The sequence below is a fragment of the Arachis ipaensis genome, chromosome B4 (genome assembly GCF_059453495.1).
Source record: "Arachis ipaensis isolate K30076 ecotype BB chromosome B4, ASM5945349v1, whole genome shotgun sequence".
NCBI classification, from domain to species: domain Eukaryota; kingdom Viridiplantae; phylum Streptophyta; class Magnoliopsida; order Fabales; family Fabaceae; genus Arachis; species Arachis ipaensis.
This window is the reverse complement of record NC_142439.1, coordinates 118,472,890-118,478,082: the sequence shown is the minus strand read 5'-3', so window position 1 is coordinate 118,478,082 and position 5,193 is coordinate 118,472,890. Positions and strand designations below refer to the sequence as shown.

The 5,193-nt window shown below is 42.0% G+C and overlaps 1 pseudogene; it reads left to right on the top strand.

Moving 5' to 3' along the window:
- The first annotated feature begins 775 nt into the window (after positions 1 to 775).
- LOC148568937 (uncharacterized) lies at positions 776 to 2,698 on the top strand (annotated as a pseudogene).
- The last annotated feature ends 2,495 nt before the right edge of the window (positions 2,699 to 5,193 follow it).

Below are 5,193 nucleotides of genomic sequence, written 5' to 3'. Positions count from 1 at the left end.
ATGTTTACTTCTATTGCACTCTATGTGTTTGTTGAAATGTCTCTTTTAGTTTTAGTGTAGATTTTGTTCCTCTTGGCCTAGGTAGAGTAATTAGTGACACTTGAGTTATCTAATTCTTTTGTTGATTGATAATTGGAGAGATTGCTAATTGGTTTGGAGTGCACTAAAGCTAGTCTTTCCTTGGGAGTTGGCTAGGACTTGTGGCTCAAGTCAATTCATCCACTTGACTTTCCTTTAATTAGTAAGGGTTAACTAAGTGGTAGCAATGAACAATTCTCATCACAATTGAGAAGGATAACTAGGATAGGACTTCTAATTTTCATACCTTGCCAAGAGCCTTTTATAGTTGTTAGTTTATTTTCATTGCCATTTACTTTTCATGCTTCTTATCCAAAACCCAAAAATAACTCATAACCAATAACAAGACACTTTATTGTAATTCCTAGGGAGAACGACCCGAGGTCCAATACTTCGGTTTATAAATTTTAGGGGTTTGTACTAGTGACAAACAACTTTTTGTATGAAAGGATTATTGCTTGGTTTAGAAACTATACTTTACAACGAGATTTCATTAGTGAATTTCTAAACCGTCAAAAATTCTCTCATCAAAATGGCGCCGTTGCCGGGGAGTTGTAATGGTGTTGTGTTATTGGTTATTGTATATATGTGAATATTGTAAATATGTTTACCTTTTGCTTCTTTGTTAGTTTTTGCTAGTTTTAGGATTTAATTTTCTTGCTTCTTATTTGATTTTGTTTTCATTTTCTTTGCTATCATGAATTCTCACTTTGGCTATGAGTTTGGTTCTAACTATGTTGTAGGAAATGAGAACCTCAATGAAGATGTGTATCAAGAATGGGATGACCAAAGGTGGGAGGAGCCATATGCATATGATCAATCTTCATGGCAACAACCTCCACCAATGCACTATGAAGAAGAGCCATTCTATGATGCATACCAATCCAATGGCTATGGTGACTCACCTTGTGATTTTCAAGAACCACCACCATATGCCTATGATCCATACCCTCAACATAACTCCCAACCATACTCACAAGCCCCTTCTTACCAACCATCTTCATATGAACCTAATCCATATCCATCCTACCAACAACCATATGAGCAATATGAACCACACATAGAGCCACCACCATTCCAACATCAATATTTTCAAGAGCCACCTCCTCCACATTATTACCAAGATGAACCACCTCCAATATATGAAAATTTTCAACCACAAGATGAATACTACTTTCCACCACAACCTCCCATGGAAGAATACTCATATCCATTGATCCAAAAGCCACATGATCCTAATCATATTATCCAAGAGGAACAAGAGTCAAGGGATCGTCTCAAGGAAGCATTGGATCAATTTCAAGCAACCATGGAGTGTGTTGTGCAACAAGTGGAAAGAGTGGAGAATATTGAACCACCACAACTCTACCAAGAAGAACCATCTTCCTACTATGAACCCTTCCCCCAAAATGATGAACCCTTCCACCCACCCCAATCTCTAATGGATGAAACCCTTGGTGTTCTTGTTCAAGGGCAAGAAGAGATGAAAAGGGATGTGCAAAATTTCATGGCCGCCTTGGATGCGGTAACAAATCAATTAGCCTCCCAATGCTTGAACACTCAAGGAACTCCCATGGCTACATGTGGAGAATCAAATGAAGAACATAGCATGAAGGAGAAATTGGGAACTCCGGTGGGAAATGAAGGAAGTTGCTTTGTATTGGAACAATTGGAGGAAGCTTTAATTGTTGAAAACAAGGAAGAAGTGGTAGAAGACTTAGGAGATGCGGAGCCTCCATGGGAACATAGAGTTGAAGAAAATCCCTCCAAGATGATTGAAATTGATGCTAGAGAGGAAAGTGCAAACCTTCCAAGGCATATTCCATATGAAGACTTGGATGGGATAGAGCAAGAATTGAGTTCCCATGGCAATGAAGAGCAAGCATCAAGTCCTAGTAGTGGAGAATCCTTTGAACTTGAAGAACCTTCTCCCGGTGCATTTGAAAATGTTGCGGAGGTAAACTCCTTTCACCCTCCCAATTATAGTTTGATTAAGGGAAAAGGCTTAGATAGTTTGATTATTAATGAACAAAGGATTGAATTAGAGAAATCTTGTGAAGAGGTGGAAGTCCCTAGAAATAGAAGAACGGGGGTTGGTTATGCTTTGTCAAGATCTTTGGAAGCATCTTTGCCTAGGTGGCCATCCACTCCTTCACTTGAGTGGGTAAAATTCATTTCTATTAGCTTTATTGTCCCACTTGAGTATGGCTTGCTTGAAACGGATGGTCAACTTAGGATCCTTTGTGGGATGAAGCGTAAGCGAAATATGTTTCGTGGTTGGCGTTGCACATTAAGGCTCATTATGGTTGATGCATCAAACATGAGATATAAAGGTTGGAGTAGTGCTCAAATAGATGGGTCTAGGAGGATTGTTGGCCACTATATAGAGAATTCACCTTACTCACCACCCGGTTGGACTAATAATGATGATCAACCTCAAGATGGATGTGAAAACAAAGTGTGGGACCCCGGATTACAAGAAGAGAACCAACTTTGGGAGCCCCAAGCTTGTGAAGAACTCCATCAAGACTTGGTTCAATCCATGAAGAATATTGGGGTGCAATGGAGAACCAAGCATTGGTGAAAGTTCCAAGATGAACACAAGCACAAGCCACCTTGATGAGGAGCTCCCCATAAGTCCAACTTAAGGACAATAAACAAAAGTGCTAGGTGGGAGATACCCCACCATGGTAAAATCTTTTCATTTTCTCTTTTGTAAATATTGGTAAAATTAGTTTAATTTCATGTTTAGATTAGTTGGTAGAGTTTAATTGGTAGTCTAATGTGTTAAATAAGGTTTTAAGGTGTTTTGGTAGATGTTTGGAAGCTTGGAATGGTGCAAAAACATAGAAAAATTTTGAAAAAAAAAAATAGAGCACCATTCACGCATACGCGTACATGGCGCGTACGCGCACCTCAAGCATTTTCGACCATTTACGCGTCCGCGTACATGGCGCGCGTGCGTAGATGCTGAAGTTCCACTCCCAGCCAGCAAACCCGAGAGTTAGGCCTTCACTGTGCGAACGTTGAGCCCCAGGCCCAACACCATCCGCGCGTCCGCGCACCTGGCGCGTACGCGCCCATCATGCCGAATTCACAACGCACGCGCAAGCGCACATGCCGCGCGCGCGTCGATTAGGCCACCTGCACTCCTGGTACTTTTACCAGAGAGTTGTGCCAACTCTGGGCCAACATTAGGCCGCCGGCCTGGCTAGCCATCCACGCAGACGCGCAAGGTACGCGTCCGCGCTCATGCCCACATCCCCATCTACGCGTGAGCGTAGAGTACGCGTCCGCGCCTCTCTCTCTATTCCACCACCTGCGCGCGCGCGCCATGTGTGCGTACGCGCGGATGCCCTTTCTCCCATCCACTTCTTTTCTTCTCCTCTTTCTATTTCTTTCCTTCTCCTTTCTTCTTCCCTCCTACTACCCCTCATCCAACACTTCCAAACACCATCGATAACCATTTATTTTAGTTGGTTGTTAGTTGGTTAGTGATGAGCGGATAATTTATACGCTTTTTGACATTGTTTTTAGTATGTTTTTAGTAGGATCTAGTTACTTTTAGGGATGTTTTCATTAGTTTTTATGTTAAATTCACATTTCTGGACTTTACTATGAGTTTGTGTGTTTTTCTGTGATTTCAGGTATTTTCTGGCTGAAATTGAGGGACTTGAGCAAAAATCAGATTCAGAGGTTGAAGAAGGACTGCTGATGCTGTTGGATTCTGACCTCCCTGCACTCAAAGTGGATTTTCTGGAGCTACAGAACTCGAAATGACGCGCTTCCAATTGCGTTGGAAAGTAGACATCCAGCGCTTTCCAGCAATATATAATAGTCCATACTTTGGCCAAGAATAGATGACGTAAACTGGCGTTCAACGCCAGCCTTCTGCCCAAATCTGGCGTCTAGCGCCAGAAAAGGATCCAAAACCAGAGTTGAACGCCCAAACTGGCACAGAAACTGGCGTTCAACTCCACAAATGGCCTCTGCACGTGCTACACTTAAGCTCAGTCCAAACACACACCAAGTGGGCCCCGGAAGTGGATTTATGTATCAATTACTTACTCATGTAAACCCTAGTGACTAGTTTATTATAAATAGGACCTTTTACTATTGTATTAGGAATCTTTGGTCTCAGTTTTAATCCATTGTTCATCTTAGTAGACTATTGATCACGTTTTAGGGGGCTGGCCATCTCGGCCATGCCTGGACCTTCACTTATGTATTTTTTTACGGTAGAGTTTCTACACTCCATAGATTAAGGTGTGGAGCTCTGCTGTTCCTCAAAGATTAATGCAAAGTACTACTGTTTTCTATTCAATTCTTCTTATTTCGCTTCTAAGATATCCATTCACACCCAAGAACGTGATGAAGGTGATGATTATGTGTGACGCTCATCATCCTTCTCCCTTATGAACGCGTGCCTGACAAACACTTCCGTTCTACATGAAATAAGCTAGAATGAGTATCTCTTAGATCTCTTAATCAGAATCTTCGTGGCGTAAGCTAGAATGATGGCGGCATTCAAGAGAATCCGGAAGGTCTAAACCTTGTCTGTGGTATTCCGAGTAGGATTCAATGATTGAATGACTGTGACGAGCTCCTAACTCGCGATTGCAGGGCGTTAGTGACAGACGCAAAAGGATAGTAAATCCTATTCCAGCATGATCGAGAACCGACAGATGAATAACCGTGCCGTGACAGGGTGCGTGAGCATATTATTCACTGAGAGGATAAGATGAAGTCATTGACAAGGGTGATGCCTCCAGACGATTAGCCGTGCCGTGACAGGGCATTGGATCATTTTCCCGTGAGATGACCGAAAGTAGCCATTGACAGTGGTGATGTATCACATAAAGCCAGCCATGGAAAGAAATGAGACTGATTGGATGAAGATAGCAGGAAAGCAGAGGTTCAGAGGAACGAAAAGCATCTCCATTCGCTTATCTGAAATTTCTACCAATGATTTACATAAGTATCTCTATCCCTATTCTATTATTTATCATTCGAAAACATCTTCACCACTTTATATCTGCCTGACTGAGATTTACAAGGTGACCATAGCTTGCTTCATACCAACAATCTCCGTGGGATTCGACCCTTACTCACGTA